The following is an 18,121-nucleotide window of genomic DNA, read 5'->3' as shown; positions in this document are numbered from 1 at the left end:
CTACCGAAAATGCAAAAATTAGCCAGGTGTGGCACCCACCAGTAAACCCAGTTACTTGGGAGGCCAAGGCAGGAGAATTGCTTGAACCTGGGAGGCAGAGGTTGTAGCGAGCCAAGATCACACCATTGCACTCCAGCCTGGGCAACAGACTGAGACTCTGTGTCAAAAACAAAATACAAAAAAAACTCTATTGTTCTGAGAGTTTCCCCTAAATTATGTGAAGGCACTCACATTGAATTGGTAGGACCTGTAGTATAGAGGAGAATGGTATGTATATTAGCAGTAGAGTTCCAATCCAAATTGCTCTAACGCGTTAGAAATACATTACCCTCCCACTCCCCGAGTTCAGCAAATTAGAATCTCTGAAGTTTGTAGGAAGGGAATAAAGCTGCTATAAACATTTGGGTGCGGGTTTTTGTGTAGACTTGTTTTCAGCTCCTTTGGGTAAATACCAAGGAACCAGGTTGCTGGATTGTAAGTTAAGAGTATGTTTAGTTTTGGAAGAAACTGCCAAACTCTTCCAACATGACTATTTTGAATTCCCATTGACAATGAATAAGAGTTCCTGTAGCTCCTCACCCTCCTAGTATTTGGTGATGTCACTCTTGCATTTTAGCGAATGGGTGAATAGTGGTCTTATTGTTTTAATTCCCAATCCCATAGTGATGTGGAGCACCTTTTCATATACTTGTCTGCCATCCGTATGTCATCTTTGGTGAGGTGTCTGGATTTTCTGTCCAGAATTTTAGTTCTAGTGGTTTTCTTATTTTTAGAAAGGAAGTATAGGAAGGAAGGTTTAATCTGTCTTAAGCCTGATGATATGAAAATCAAGAATAGACTAGGTATGGTGGCTCACACCTGTAATCCTGGCACTTTGTGAGGCTGAAGTGGGAGGACTGCTTGAGCCTGGGAAGTCAAGCCTGCAGTGAGCCGTGACTGTGTTGCTGCACTCCAGCCTGAGTGACAGAGTGAGACCCTGTCTCAGAAAAAAAAAAGCAGGCTCATTTTAAAGTTGTTTATATTTTATTTTTTGAAGGAAATAAACTTGAAGAGATACAAAGGGTATGTAGTGAAGATTCTCCTTTCCCTCCTGTAATTCAGCTGTTTAGTTTCTATTCTCACACAGCCCCGTTACCAGTTTCTAATGTAAGCTTGCAGTGACTTTTACTTTATTTATAAGCAAGTGTTAACGGGTGTTTTCATTTCTTTTAAAAATATAAATTATACTGTACATGCTATTTTGTATTTTGGCTTTTCTCCCACCTAAACACTCTAAAGATCATTTTCTGTCAGTTTATAAAATCTTGGTGATGCCAATACCCATCCCTTAGATTCTACAAGCAGCATTTTGCCATGCTTTATCCGATAGCCTGCCTCCTGCAGTCTCATCTTTTTTTCTATATGCATGTCCAAGTAAGTTGTAGACATTTTTCACTTTCAATTCTGTCAGCATACATGTCATGGGAGTTTGTTTTTGTTTTTGTTTTTTGTGTTTGAGACAGTCGCTCTGTCACCCAGGCTGGAGTTACAGTGACGTGATCTCAGCTCATTACAACCTCCACCTCCCAGTTTCAAGCAATTCTCGTACCTCAGATTCCCGAGTAGCTGGGATTACAGATGTGCACCACCATGCCTAATTTTTGTATTTTTAGTAGAGATGGGGTTTCACCATGTTGGCCAGGCTGGTCTGGAACTCCTGGCCTCCAATGATTTGCCTGCCTCGGCCTCCCAAAGTGCTGGGATTACAGGCATCAGCCACCACAGTTTTTTTGAGGGAGATTTGCAGTAAGGTGAATAAATGTTAAGTGTATCATTTGATGAGGTTTTTTTTTCGAGATGGAGTCTCGTATCACCCAGGCTAGAGTGCAGTGGCCTGGTCTTGGCTCACTGCAACCTCTGCCTCCTGGGTTCAAGGGAGTCTCCTGCCTCAGCCTCCTGAGTAGCTGGGATTACAGGTGCCTGCCACCATGCCCAGCTAATTTTTGTGTTTTTATTACAGATGGGGTTTTGCCATGTTGGCCAGGCTGGTTTCAAACTCCTGACATTAAGTGATCTACCCATGTAGGCCTCCCAGAGTGCTGGGATTACAGGTGTGAGCCACCATACCCAGACTCATTTGATGAGTTTTGATGTAAAAGCATGTAACTCAAACCCCTAAGTCTGGAACATTTATATTACATCCGAATTTTTTCACCTAGTCAATTCCTGCACCTCTCTCTCCTGTCCCTTCTTCCCTCCCCTGGCAGTCAGCTACTGTTAGGATTTTGTTCACTGTAGATTAATTTTGCCTATTCTAGAACTTCATATAATGGACTCACTTATGCAGTATGTATTCTCTAAGTTCCTTTTACTCAGCATGTTTGTATATTCATTAGTGTGTTTAAGCTTTGTTCCTTTTTATGGCTGAGCAGTGTTCTGTGTATGAATGCCACATTTTAACGTTTCACCTGTTAGGTGAACAACTGGTGAACAATGGGCTGTTTCTAGTTTGGGGCTATCATGAATAAAGTTGGTATGAACATGTACAACCTTTTTGTGAACCTACATTTTAATTTAATTTAATTTGGACAAGTATTTAGGAGTGGGATTATCCTGAGTTGATGTATTTTAAATTTTACTAGAAGATGACAAACCTTTTCCTAAATGGTCATCCTGTTTTACATTCCCAGAGTTCTAGTAGGTCCACATCCTTATCATTTGCTGTTGTCAGTCTATAATTTTAGCCATTGTGTGTGTAGTGGTATCTTCTGGTTTTAATTTGTATTCCCTGACAGTGAATAGTACTTTTTCATAAGCTTACTAGCCATTTGGATATCTTTAATAAAGTTGAAGTGTCTGTTCTCTTATTCAGGATGTTTTGCCATCCATTTATTTTTTTCTTATTTGCTGAAGAAATAAGATTAACTGTAGGTTTCCATAATCTGAATTTGGCTGATTGCCTTTGTGTGATGTTTATTAACCGCTTTTCTATTGGCTTTGGTCTTTTAGCTAATCTGCAGGAGTACTTTGTTCCTATAGTGAGCTTTAAATACCTTTTCCCCCCCGTTTGTCCTCTTTGTTTGCTCATAATGGCAGAAACTGTTTTTACATCGCTGAATTCTTAAATCGCCCCTTTTATAGTTTCAAGGTTTTATGTCAACATTAGAACATCTCAGTGAAATGGTTCTGAAAGCACTTGGGGATAAAGCATGAAGGTGTATAACCAAGGTAGACTCTAGAATATGGATGGATTCATTGAAGGTCACAAGGATCACCAAGATATGTTTAAGAATCTTAATTTGAAGTCCACAGGCAAAACTTAAGAAGTTTATTCAAAGACTTGTGATTTGAAAACATACCTGGTTATGGCCTGGCTCGGTGGCTCACTCCTGTAATCCCAGCACTTTGAGAGGCCGAGGTGGGTGAATCACCTGAGGCCAGGAGTTCGAGACTAGCCTGGCCAACATGGTGAAACCCCGTCTGTACTAAAAATATAAAAGCTGGTGTGGTAGTGCATGCCTATAATCCCAGCTACTTGGGAGGCTGAGGCAGGAGAATTGCTTGAACCAGGGAGGCAGAGGTTACAGTGAGCCAGAATCACGCCACTGCACTCCATCCTGGGCAACAGAGTGAGACACTGTCACAAAAACAAACAAACAAAAATACCTGATTATGATGGAAATAAAGAGGTTCTGAACCTTTGCTGCTGCTGCTTGACAGAAGATGGCAGACGTTTGGGAATAAAGACCAAGAGCTAGGGAGACTTAAGTTATTAACAGTTTCTGATGGGCTGGCTGTTCAGAACCTCTGCCTCCTGGGTTCAAGCGATTCTCCTGCCTCAGCCTCCCGAGTAGCTGGGATTACAGGCATGCGCCACCACGCCAAGCCAATTTTTGTACTTTTAGTAAAGATGGGGTTTCACTACATGACTGGCCTCGAACTCCTGGCCTCAAGTGATCTGCCTGCCTCGGCCTACCAAAGTACTGGGATTACAGGTGTGAGCCACTGCGCCTGGCCTACTGGTTCTATTTTTAAATTAATTTTACATTTCAAGATAATTCACTGACTAAAGTTTGTGCCACTTATTCTAGGTGTGGAAATTGTGCTTGTCAGAAATGTGGTTTCTGATTTGGTATATTGACTGACATGCTTACAAGAATCTTTTTACCAAAGTAGTGTGTTAACATCAAAATTAACCTGTCATCGATGACGGTTCCCAAACCAGCTATTGTCTAAGAATTATTAAGATTTGACTTGGGATAACTTTTTGGGTAATATATTAGGCTAAGTTAATTTGAAAGAAGTTTTACTGTAAATCAAAATAGGACCACTAAACTACTGAAATATAATTATTTAAAAAGGGCCCCCATTTTTTGGTGAACAAAGCTGAAATGAGGCTGTAATGGAGAGCCTCCTTTCGCAGAATGGTTAAATCTCCTTTAAGAGTTTCATTATATGTTTTTATAACTTGACTTATAAATAGTGAATGAACTAAGGACTTTGTTATAGTTCTGATCTGCTTATCAACCTTGCAAAACTTGGAGTCTATTTGGAAATAAATAAGAACTCAAACTGCATTTAGGGATGAGTTCAGTCAGGTTCTGTAAGGTTAGACCTATGCTTGCATTGAGTGTGAAAGCACAATTTTTTTTTTATAATACAGCATTTAATTTCTAGGTATATACCTAAAATAATTGAAAGCAGGAACTCAAATAAATATTTGTACACCAGTGTTCATACCAGTGTTATTCACAATAGCCAAAAGGTGGAAACAACACAAATGTCCATCAATGGATGAGGATAGGCAAAATGTGGTACATACATACAATAGAATATCATTCAGCCTTAACAAGAATGAAATTCTAATACATGCTACAAATGGATGAACCCTGAAGAAATTAGGCTAAGTGAATAAGCCAGATACAAAAGGACAAATACTCTATGATTCCACCTACATGAGGGGCTTGGAATAGGCAAATTCATAGAGAGACAGTAGAATAGAGGTTATCTGGAGCTGAGGGAGAGGGAAATAGGAAGTTATTTTTTAATGAGTACACAGTTTCTGCTTAGGATAAAAACATATTGGAAATGAACAGTGGTGATGGTCACTCAACATTGTGAGCGTACTTAATGCTAATGAATTGTATATTTAATAATGGTTAAAAGGGTAAATTTTATGTTATGTATATTTTACCATGCATATGCAAATCAAAACCAAAAATCATTGTTTCCCAATCCCAAATGAATAAATACAGCTGTTAGCGAACAATTGCTTTATATCAATAACATGATATTGCGATGACTCTCTTAGTATCAACAGTGACAGAGGTTCATACCCTCTTTGTTGACTTGAGAGAATGCTTTTTAAAAAAAATTTTTATAGAGAGAGAGTCTCCTGTCACTCAGACTGGAGTGCAGTGGCTCAATCATAGCTCGCTACAATCTCGAACTCCTGGACTCAAGTGACTCTCCTGCCTTGGCCTCCCAAAATGCTGGGATTACAGGTATGAGCCATGTTGCCTAGCCAGGGAACCCTTTTCTTTTTTTTTAAATTTTATTTTATTATTATTATACTTTAAGTTTTAGGGTACATGTGCACAATGTGCAGGTTTGTTACATATGTATACATGTGCCACGTTGGTGTAGTGCAGCCGTTAACGCATCATTTAGCATTAGGTATATCTCCTAATGCTATCCCTACCCCCTCCCCCCACCCCACAACAGTCCCCGGAGTGTGATGTTCCCCTTCCTGTGTCCCTGTGTTCTCATTGTTCAATTCCCACCTATGAGTGAGAACATGCGGTGTTTGGTTTTTTGTCCTTGCGATAGTTTGCTGAGAATGATGATTTCCAGTTTCATCCATGTCCCTATAAAGGACATGAACTCATCATTTTTTATGGCTGCATAGTATTCCATGGTGTATATGTGAAAGCACAATTTTTTAATATATAAACTTTATTTTAGAGTAGTTTTAGATCACTGGGTGTGGTGGCTCATACCTGTAATCCCAGCACTTTGGGAGGCTGAGTTGGGCGGATCATGAGGTCAGGAGTCTGAGACCACTCTGACCAACATGGTGACACCCCGTCTCTACTAAAAATACAAAAAATTAGCTGGGCATGGTGGTGCGTGCCTGTAATCCCAGCTACTAAGGAGGCTGAGGCAGGAGAATTGCTCGAACCCGGGAGGCAGAGGTTGCAGTGAGCTGAGATCGCGCCATTGCACTCCAGCCTGGACAACAGAGTGACACTCCATCTCAAAAAAAAAAAAAAAAAAAGATCTACAGAGACATTGCAAAAAGAGTACAGAGTCCCTGTATACACCTCACCCACCTGTATACCTATTGTTAGTATCCTACATTACTACAGGATATTTGTCACAACTAAGGAACCAACTTTGATACATTACTATTAACTAAATCCCACAGTTCAGATCTTTAGTTTTTTCCCGAATATTATTTTCATTCCAGGATCCCACAATTATATTCAGTTATGTCTCTTTAACCACCTCAGATGTTTTTAATGACTTCAGATTCTGAACCTTTTTAATTTTTTTTCACGTCAGATGGGTAATGTCCTGATGTAACAAGGTGTGAAGGAGGCACATCTCACACAGAAGTGTGAAAGCCCAGTCATCACGCTTATGAACTACAGAAGGATTTCAGACTTGTTTTTGATGACCATGACAGTGTTAAGGAGTACTAGTTGGTTTTGTAGAATGTCCGTAAAGTGAGGTTTTCTGATTGTTTTCCTTCTGGTCTTAGGAGGAAGACCACAAAGGGGCATTTTCATCACATCGAGGGTACATGTTTTTAATAGGGCTTATCACTCATATTAATACAAATTTTGATCACCTGGCCAAGATAGTGTTTGCCAGGTTACTATAAAATTATTTTTTTTCCTCTTTACATATTGTACTCTTAAAGCAAGTTACTAAGCACAATCCATACTCAAAAGGTGGAGAGTTAAGCTCCATCTCCTTGAAGTGGTGAAGGGCGGGGGGTATCTACATAATTATTTGGGCTTTTTCTGTATAGGAGAGATGCTACTGCTCCATCAGGTCATTTACACACATTATGGACTCATGGGTACTTTATCCTTTGGGTTATAATCCTAAGGTGCATTATTTACTTTGCTGAGATTTGTTTTATCTTTGGCCATTGGGCATTCTATCAGTTGGCTCCTGTGTCCCTTTCACATGCCTACATCCTTGTTTGTGGAACACTTCTTTACTTTCTGGCACCACAAGATGCCCTAGACCGATAATCAGCCATTTCTCTAGGGAGCCCTGATTCCTTTTCTTGGAGAATGGCATTAGAAAACAAGATCTGGGCATTGGATGTACACATTGCTGCTGGCGTGTCTGCTGCTAGGCCCTCTCAGTGAACAGAGATATATGCATGTGTAATAACCCAAATATACACACATAATTGTAATTACTTTCTGAATCCTTCCGGAAAACACAATTTTTTTTAAACTAGTAAAATATACATAAAACTTGCTGTTTGAACCATTTTTAAGCGTACATTTCTGTGGCATTAAGTGCATTCACATTGCTGTGCAACCATTACCACCATCTGTCACCAGAATTTTTCATCTTCCTCCAACACAAACTGTACCTATTAAACACTGACTCCCCATTCTGCTCTTAAGCCCCTGGGAACCATCCTTTTACTTTCTTTATGCTTTGACTATTCTAAGTACTTAATGTAAATCGAGTCATACAATATTTGTCTTATGTATGACTGGCTTATTTCACTTACCATGTCTTTAAGGTTCATCTATATTGTAGCATGTGTCAGAATTTGTTCTTAAAGCTGAATAATATTCAATCGTAGTATGCATATACCAAATTTTGTTTACCCATTCATCCATTGATGGACACCTGGGTTGTCTCTACCTTTTGGCTATTTTGAATAATAGGGCTGTAAACACTGGTGTACAAGTATCTGTAGAAGTTCCTGCTTTGAATTCTTTGGGGTATATACCCAGAAATGGATTTGCTGGATATATATGGTAATTGTTTTTTTTTCTTTTTTTAGAAATCACCATACTGCTGTACCATTTTACATTCCCACCAACTGTGTACATGGGTTCCAACTTCTCTATGTCCTTGTCAACACTTGTTCTGCTTTTTTGATAATAGCCGCCTTAATAGGTTTATAAAGTGGTATCTCATTGTGGTTTTGATTTGTACACTTCCCCAGTGATTACTGATGTTGAGCTTTTCATGTACTTATTGACATTTCTATACCTTTTGCAAGAAGTATCTATTCAAGTACTTTGCTCATTTTTTCAGGCTTTTTATTGTTGCAGGATTTATTTGCAAATGTTTTCGCCCATTCCTTGGGTTGCCTTTTCATTCTGCTGATAGTGTCCCTTGATGCACAAATTTTTAATTTTGCTGAAGTCCAATCTGTTTTTCCTTTTGTTGCCTGTGCTTTTGGTCATACCCAAGAAATTACTGCTAAATCCAATGTCATGAAGTTTTCCTTTTTTTTTTTTCTTTTTGAGACTGGGTCTTGCTCTGTCGCTCAGGCTGGAGTACAATAGCGCAATCTCGGCTCACTACAACCTCCGCCTCCCAGGTTCACGCAATTCTCCTGCCTCAGCCACCCGAGTAGCTGGGATTACAGGTGCCCACCACCACACCTGGCTAATTTTTGTATTTTTAGTAGAGACGGGGTTTCACCATGTTGGCCAGGCTGGTCTCCAACTCCTGACCTCAGGTGATCCACCCGCCTCAGCCTCCCAAAGTGCTGGGATTACAGGCGTGCACTACCACACCAGGCCAATAATTCTTTTTCTTCTTTTTTAAAGAGTTCAATAATTCTAGCTCTCTTTTTCTTCCAACCTTAGTGGATGGAGCTAGTTCTTGATGCATTTTAAGTTAATATTTGTATAGGCTGTAAGAGTCCAACTTTTTTTTGTATGTAGATATCCAATTTTCCCAACACCGTTTGTTGAAAAGACCCTATTTTCTCCACTGAATGGTCTTGGCACCCTTGTCAAAAATCATCTGACCATATGTGTAAAGATTTACTTCTAGGCTCTTTATTCTATTCCATTGGTTTATATGCTAATTTTTATGCCAGTACCATACTGTTGGTTACTGTAGTTTTGTGTTAAATTTTGAGATCAGTAAGTGAAGACTTCCAACTTTGTTCTTTTTCAAGATTATTTTGAGTATGGGGGGGGGGGTCTCTTGACATTCTGTATGAATTTTAGGATAGATTTTTCTGTTTCTGCAGAAATGTTGGGATTTTCATAGGGACTATTGAATCTGTAGATTACTTTGGGTAGTATTGACATCTTAACAATATTAAGTCTTTGACTCCATGAAAATATGATACTTTTTTTTCTTGGCCTCCCAAAGTGCTGGGATTACAGGTGCAGGCCACCGTGCCCGGTGAAACATGATACTTTTATGTCTTCATTTTGTATGGCAACATTTTGAAGTTTTCAGTGTACAAGTCTTTGCCTCTTTGGTTCAGTTTATACTATTGTAAATGGTGAAAAGCACAATTTTAAAGGAAGATAGGCATACCATTAAGTCAAGGTATTCATGATTTGGTCTCCTCACTTTTATGGGAGGCTGCACTATAACTAAAGATCTTTGGGATGTTGTATAAATTTTTTTTTTGAGATGGAATCTCACTCTGTTGCCCAGGCTGAAGTGCAGTGGTGTGATCTCGGCTCACTGCAACCTCTGCCTCCTGGCTTCAAAGGATTCTCCTGCCTCAGCCTCCCCAGTAGCTGGGATTACAGGCGCACACCACCACACCTGGCTAATTTTTGCATTTATTTATTTATTTAGTTAGTTTATTTATTTTAGTGGAGACGGGGCTTCACCACGTTGGCCGGATTGGTCTAGAACTCCTGACCTCAAGTGATCTGCCTGCCTTGGCCTCCCAAAGTGCTGGGATTACAGATGTGAGCCACCGCACCCAGCCTACATTTTTTTTAAAGGCTAATGTTTATGTGTAATTCTAAGTAAAGTCTCAAGTGACTATTCCTCCTTATACTGTGTTACAAAGAAGAGCTTTTCAAATTAATTTAAAATTATTATAAAATAACTTTTGCTAATTTAGGGCAACACTCCTGTAGTCCATTTTTGTTCCCCACATTATGTATAGCACCTAAAAGAGCTCATGTAGGTGGCCAAAAAATGAGAGTGAGACTCAAGAAAGAAATGTTATTTAGGGTAAAAAAAAAAAAAAAAAAAAGACAATCAATCAACAAACTAGGCTGGAATTATTAGATTTTATTTTTCCCCAGAACTCTTAAACTTCAACTTCACCAAGTAACAGGCTGACTTTTGGAATAACAACTCTTTCCCAGGCTGTTAACTCTTTCCAAGAGACAGAATTTATTAAAAAACATGGTTCTAGGATATTTCCACCTCAGAATTCTAAACCAGTCACAGAATCATACCTTCTTAGGTCTTGATTAGAATGAAACAATCTATAGACAGACACACGTAACAGAATCAAAATAGTATATAATGATGTTTCTTGCCTTCTCTTGCTCAATACACTTCCCTCTTTTCCCCCAAAGAGTTTGTTACTCAAAGATATGTAAGTACAGTCAGCCCTCCATATCCATGGGTTCTGCATCCATGGCTTCAACCAACTGCCAATCAAAAATATTCAGAAAAAGAAAAATTCCACGAAGTTCCAAAAAAGCAAAACTTGAATTTGCCGAACACCAAGCACTATGTTGAATCCATGCAAATGAAGTGATGTGTAGGTATTTTATTAGGTGTAAGTAATCTTCAGATGATTTAAAGTACACAGGAGGATGTATGTAGGTTATATGCAAATACCATATAACCCATTCTATATAATGGGACTTGAGCACCCATGGATTCTGATATCCAGTTGGGTTCCTGGAACCAATCCCCCATGGATACCAAGGGATGACTATATTGCCCTTTTCAAGAAAGCATCTATCAGCTCTCATTCGTGACTCAGAATAAGGAATTCCTCATTCAAAAAACAACTTAAGTAAGTATCCCGAGCTAACTGTTCTCAGCCATGAACAAATTAAACTTGGCCAGGTGTGGTGGCTCATGCCTGTAATCTCAGCACTGTGGAAGTCAAGGTGGGAGGACTGCTTAAGTCCAGGAGTTTGAGACCAGGCTGAGCGACCAATGAGACCCCCTCCCCCGCCAAAAAAAAAAAAAAAGCCAGTCCCAGCTACTTGGGAGGCTAAGGTGGGAGGATTGCTTGAGGCCTGGGGGATTCAGTGAGCTGTGATTGCACTACTGCACTCCAGCTTGCGCAACAGAGGAAGACCCTGTCTCAAGAAAACAAATTAAACTTATGTTACTCTATATTTGACTTTGCTTTAATCAATATCTTCTATTTGCAAAAGCCAAACCCTATTTTTAAAACTCCTTACAATTTCCATTATGACTTGGAGAGGAAGATGGAGGGAATGGGGAAGAGTTGGCTTGTTTTGTGGAAGGAGATTCTGAAAAGGGCAGTTATTTACTTTGAAGTCATAAAGTAAAAAAACAAATGTTCTTTTTTTTGATAATGAGAACCCTTGTAGGTAAAGACCAGAAAATTCTGGTCCTGAAATTATAACATATTACAATATTGTTTTCAATATATTCAGAATTTATATTACTTTTTAATTTATTTTCCCTGAGATTGGGTTCACAGTTTGGTAGAAATACTTTAAAGAGGTAGTTAGCAGGGGTGAAGAGGAAACAATGTTTATGCTAACAGCACCTGGAAAAATAAGTAACAACTGTCATTTTGATCTCAGCATCTATCTCTCCCCCTTGAATCTGCAAATGTAATAGAAGGAGATGATCATTTTCCTTTTTATTCTTATCTGCCTGGATTCTCTCTCCTATTACATCCACCCCAGTATCACTAATCATAAAAATGAGTTGCCCTTCCAAAGATAAAGCAAACCTTCAATATCAGCTTGTTTAGATTTAGAAGAGAAAGCCTCAAGTAAGTTCACTTTTATTCATACAGTCATTAGGGAAAATGAGCAAAATATCCAGTAACCCCAACCACTGCCTTTTCTCCCTGGACCTAGTAAATTCCTATCAACTCTTTAGTTGACTCTAAGAACTGGGCTCTATGAGATCCTGACAGCTAAAACACAGGTACAGAGGAGCCTGCGTAAACGTTTTGGTCTAGGTCTTGGCCTCCAGTCTTATGATGGGCTGGTAAAATATTGCTTCATCAGATGCTTGTGACAGGGATTGCAAACTCGCTCAAGCTTGATACTTGAAGGAAGAGGCAGTTCATTTGTTGAACAGGCATCACAGAAGGTTCCTCTGCAGTTCTTACACACATTCTATGAGGAGAAGAGGAGGTTAGGCGGGGAATAGAAGAGGAGCAAGGCATAACGATTTATGGGATATAAAAAGCCAAATATGGCAAATGCTCAATGCCTAATCAAACAATGACTGAATGTTTACTATGTGCCAGATGGTATCTGAACACAGGCCCAATCTACAAAAAAGTTCACAGTCTAGTTTTTAGATTTAAATGAAAAGAAGCAGTGCCATAGAGTTAAAAATAAAAACAGGTAACATACAAGTCACTTATCTTTAGAATATCCTTCACACATCTGTTCCCCATACTCACTTAGAGGTAGGTTAGTTTTAAAATTAGTTTGCAAGTACCTGCGCATACTCCAAATAAGGCAGTGAAAGAGCAACGGATTGATGAGTGAACAGGCTAAGATTAAAAAATGTCCGGAGTATGAACTGAAAGTATAATTCCTAATACACTGATGTGCTTAGTGCTTTCCTGTGATCTCTGGTGCTCAGTAAGCACATCCACTGGGTTATCAGTGCAGCAGGAGCACCGCTTCCTGCATCTTGTTCATAGGGAAATTGTTTTGTTTTCCTAAACGTTTTGCATCTTTAATGGTCAAGCACAGAGAGCAAGAAGTCACTATAGCAATGTCAGCAAGAAGGCTGTGATAGGGTGGTATACACAAAGCTCCAAGGGTCCTATATAAAAAGCTGTAAAGAATAATTTCTCCCATGAAGTGCTACCTTCATCCCAAATAATTCATCTTCCTGAGGTTGAGAGAAGTAGGGGGTTGCTTTTATTTGAAAGCCTGAGAAGAATTTTTGTCTGACACACAGAAGCTAATGTTGCATGGCTTAGAAGAAGAAAGCCAGAATTAACAGTTTCTTCTATTTTGTAACATATTTCTATAATTATAACTTCCAGTTCTATAAGGGCAGTTCATTTGTTATCTGTGAATTTAAGACTAGGTCATACTATAATTTCATTTATTAAAATTTTGCATGATCACAGATGGCGCTATGCAGGTTGTGATCCAGAATTTGAGCCTGTTTCCTGTATCTCTTCCAAGCACGTGTTTCATACACTCATTGGTACATAACTTTTCTTGAGGATCTACTATGGATTGGGTACCATATTAGATGCTGGGGGATTCTGTGAACAAGACACAGTTCCAGCTATCAAGGGCACTCATTCTTTCTGAATACTTCCTTAACTCTGCCTACTCTAGTATAACAAACTGGGAAGGTGCTCAGGCAGACACCCTTGAGGATCGGGTGGAAAACAAGTGGTCTAGCAGGGAGAGCTCATATCCTGTTCTGAGCAGGATAAAGTGCTGAAAGGACTGTGGACTTTGGAAGCTGGGCTTCATCACTTATGACTTAATTTTGGGAAATGTAGTTAGCATTAGATGTTCAACGTTCTTCATCTATAAAATGACAGCTATGAAGGACATAAGCTTGACAAGAACAGAGACTTGGTCTACTTTGTTCATTACTCTTTCTCTAGCACATTCTACACAGCAGGCACTCAATATTTACTTATACATTTCTATCTGCTTATTTGCTTTAAATTACATAATTATTTTTGTTTATTTATTTATTTATTTTTAGACAGAGTCTCGCTCTGTTGCCCAGGCTGGAGTGCAATGGCGTGATCTCGGCTCACTGCAACCTCCACCTCCCGGGTTCAAGCGATTCTCCTGCCTCAGCAACCTGAGTAGCTGCGATTACAGGCCACCACGCCCGGCTATTTTTTTTTTTTTTTTTTGTATTTTTAGTGCAGACGGGGTTTCACCATGTTGATCAGGCTGGTCTTGAACTCCTGACCTTGTGATCAGCCCGCCTTGGCCTCCCAAAATGCTGGGATTACAGGCGTGAGTCACCGTGCCTGGCTATTTATGTTTATTTTAATGGGAATTTACTGACATGAATTATTATGACTGAAAAAAGAACAGGTACCCAGTAAATGCTTGCCCCTTTTGCTTTTCACCCCACTCCCAGCACTCTGCATGCACTCTGCACTCTATGTGGGAAAGTCCCTGTTACTCCTGGGGAGGGACTGGGGGGTGCTGTAGACATCCCTATGAAAAGCCTGTCCGTTTCTCACCACAGTTACCTTTGTTAGGCTGCCATCTTCCTGGCATAGCTGACACACCTGTGGCTTTTCAGAGAGCAGCAGCTGATCCTAAACCACACAGTGAGTTGGTTAGTTTTTCTTAGTGGCAGAAATATTAGTATTTTCAGAATATGCATTTTTTATCTACAATATTAATATAATCACACTATAGACTATCTGGAAACTAAATAAACCAATTATAAATAGGTAGTCCTACCACCATAATACAACTTGGATAATCCTATCATTATGCTTCCAGCTCTTAATTTTTATAATAACATGATTTTATTTCTCAAAAGAAAATTCAAACACATGGAAGTATAGAGTAAAAAGTTTTAACACTATCCCATTCCTCTTGCTTCACTCTACCATCAAGAATGGAAAGCACTGGGAGCTGGGCCTGGTGGCTCACACCTGTAATGCCAGCATTCTGGGAGGCCAAGGTGGGTAGATCACCTGAGGTCAGGAGTTCAAGACCAGCCTGGCCAACATGGCAAAACTCCATCTCTACTAAAAATATATATTAAAAAAAAAAAAAAAAAGTTGGACATGGTGGTGGGCGCCTGTAATCCCAGCTACTCGGGAGGCTGAGGCAGGGGAATCACTTGAACCTGGGAATTGGAGGTTGCAGTGAGCTGAGATTTTGTGCCACAACACTCCACGCTGGGTGACAGAGTGAGACTCTGTCTCAAAAAAAAAAAAAAAAAAAAAAAAGAATGGCAAGCATGAGGCATGGAAGCTCACACCTGTAATCCTAGCACTTTGGGAGGCCAAGGCGGGAAGATCACTTGAGCCCAGGAGTTTGAGACCAGCCTGGGCAACACGGTGAAACCTAATCTCTGTAGTCCTAGCTACTCAGGAGGCAGAAGTGGGAGGATTGCCTAAGCTCGGGAAGTTGAGGCTTCAGTGAGCTGAGATCGTCCACTGCACCCCAGCTTGGGCAATATGAGTGAGACCTTATCTCCATTAAAAAAAAAAAAAAAAAGGAAAGCAGTAGATTTTATCTTATAACCTAAGAGGTAAATGACAGGGTGACTCAGACACAGTAGCATTCACTGTCTTTCTCATGGGCTTATCATATACTATTAGATTAACAAACTGTTTTACAATCATTTACGTTAGCTTATTTCTAAATGATCAAAACATCTTTTTTCTCTCCATTTTATGTAAGGGAAAACTAGAGGAAAGGGACATAAAGTGAGCTCTCCTAGGTCTTATGTCAGGGATAATTTAAAATAGGTGAGAACAGATGTTTAATTAGTAAACTGCTCAAAGCTGTGCTACTTCCTGTGTGAGCTTCAGGCAACACATATTTATTCAGGGTATTGTTAGAAGGATGGCACACTGTATTCACTCATCTTCCGCCCATGCTACCTATTTGTTGGCTAGGCATGGTACAACCAACTTCATAATTTATACAAGATGTTTTGAAACAGGAGGCTCTGTTACCTGTTCATCCATAGGGTGGGGTTGCAGCCTACAATGGAGAAGTAAAAAATCGTGACAAATAGGAACTTCGTATATTTTCATTTCTATCACTTCAATAAAAAGCTGAGAATACAAACATATTTTTCAAACAAGAAATACTGTAGGTCTTTTATATTACTTAGAACAACATAATTATTAATTTTGACCTCCAAGGAGAGGAAACTTTGCTTCTTAAAATGAATCACTAGAATCTGACCCTTGACCTATTATATAAGGGTTCTCATTTAAAAATAGATTTGAAGTTATATTTTACATTCCTCTTTGCTATCAAAATAGTTAGCATTTATGTTTCCCAATTTGTAAAACTCCAATGGTTCACTGGCCATATATTTTAGTAGCTTTTTTTCTATTTGATATTATGGAAATCTATCCATTATCCATTATCACATGTTGTATATCAGTCCCAAATATTCTTAAGATGTGAGCTTTAGCAAATTAACCCAAGAAGGGGAAATGAATGAGACTGTCACCAGAAAACGCATTCAGGTTGAAATATTTCTTCATGAGACTAGGCTGAGCTAACTCCGATGTTCCCAGCATGGACTAGAGCCTAAATGAGAGGTGAAGCAAAGCCCGCTCTTGGTTACAGGGAAAATGCACTACAGATTGCAATGGTTCCTATTCTTTTCACTTGAGTAGCAGTGTGACCACCGGACATACACCATGGGGTGACCAGGTTTTTCCGATGTTCCTTGCCATCATAATCCCAGGAAGCCTGGTATGTCTAACGATTGTAGCTATGGCCAGAATAAGTCCTGGAAGTTGCTAATGGGTAGTGCAGAGCCAAAGGACTTAAAAACAGTGGACATGATAAACAGAGGCAACTTGGATAAGTCACCCAGCCTCTCTGCTTCTCAGTTTTCTCATCTGTAAAGCTGCATTAGGTACTTTTGTAAGGAATATTGAATCATAAGGAGATAATAAATGTGAAACAAATTCTAAGTTGCAGAGCACAATTCAGATATAAGGAAGCACTGTTCCATATTCTCAGGACCTGAATCAGAAGTTGGCATTTAATAGACACTCCTGGTTGCTCAAGTAAATGATTTGATTTTAGTTTGGAACTAGCCTGACCCTGAAAGGCACCTGGAAGCCCAGGTTAATTTTATGGCCCTTCTAGTTCCCTTCTCTTTGCTTATGCCATTCTGTAATGTGAGATGGGCGATAGTTTAAGGTTAGCTCTGGATCAAACCATGCTCTTTGGGGGCAAGGCAAGAAAGGGACATTTAGGCCAAGCACCTGCATAATTAGCTTACTATTAGACTGTGTGATTTCTCTTCTCCAGCAGCTACTTTTGCTCCAGACGACACACTACCTCATTCTTAAGGTGACAAAGCCTGGCTAGGGACAGCTGTATAGTTCTCTCAAAACCCCACTGTGGTATCATTCCTCATCACTAACTTCTTCCTCCACCCTTTAAAGTAGACCTTTATGTTTAGAGCAGTTAGGTTCACAGTCAAATTGAGTAGAAAGTACAGAGACTTCCCACATGCCTCCTGCCCCATCCCCAGCCTCTTTGTCAACATGCTGCACCAGAGTGGTACATTTGTTACAACTGATGAGCCTACGCTGACACAACATCATCACCCAGAGTCTACAGTTTACATTAAGGTTCACTCTTGGTGGTGTCTAGTCTATGTCGTGGTCAAATGTATAATGACATGTATCCACCATGATAGTATCATACAGAGTAGTCCACTGCCCTAAAAATCCTCTGTGCTCCACCGGTTCATTCCTCCCTTTTCTTACCACTGGCAACCACTGATTTTTTTTTTTGTCTCCATAGTTTTGTCTTTTCCAGAATGTCATATAACTAGACCTCTTCACTTTTTAATGCAGTGGCACTATGTAATATTTAATTATATTTCTAACCTGCTAAAATAACTATAAAAAGTCAGCTTCCTTGAAACTATCCTATGCTCTTCATCATGACCAAATCAGATAGTTAGGATAAAGCAATGAAGTTAAGCTGTTTGAGATTCTCAAGATAAAGGAAAAATGAGAGATGAGAGATAAGAGAAATCAGAGTACTTATTTGAACTTTTTTTTTTTTTTGAGACGGAGTCTCACTCTATTGCCCAGGCTGCAGTGCAGTGGCGCTATCTTGGCTCACTGCAACCTCTGCCTCCTGGGTTCAACCGATTCTCCTGCCTCGGCCTCCCAAGTAGTTGGGATTACAGGCAGGCACCACCAGATCCGACTAATTTTGTATCGTTAGTAGAGACCATGTTGGCCAGGCTGGTCTCGAACTTC

At 39.7% G+C, this 18,121-nt stretch overlaps 1 non-coding gene across 1 annotated transcript; it reads right to left on the bottom strand.

The window, feature by feature from the left end:
• Nucleotides 1-6,537: 6,537 nt before the first annotated feature.
• LOC112133294 (small nucleolar RNA U13) lies at nucleotides 6,538-6,638 on the bottom strand. The gene has a single exon (XR_002914962.1). It is a non-coding gene; the product is annotated as a small nucleolar RNA U13 (small nucleolar RNA).
• Nucleotides 6,639-18,121: the final 11,483 nt, after the last annotated feature.

This window comes from Pongo abelii, chromosome 3, assembly GCF_028885655.2.
Source record: "Pongo abelii isolate AG06213 chromosome 3, NHGRI_mPonAbe1-v2.0_pri, whole genome shotgun sequence".
NCBI lineage: Eukaryota > Metazoa > Chordata > Mammalia > Primates > Hominidae > Pongo > Pongo abelii.
The sequence above is the reverse complement of the archived record's forward strand: the minus strand, read 5'-3'. Positions and strand labels throughout refer to the sequence as shown.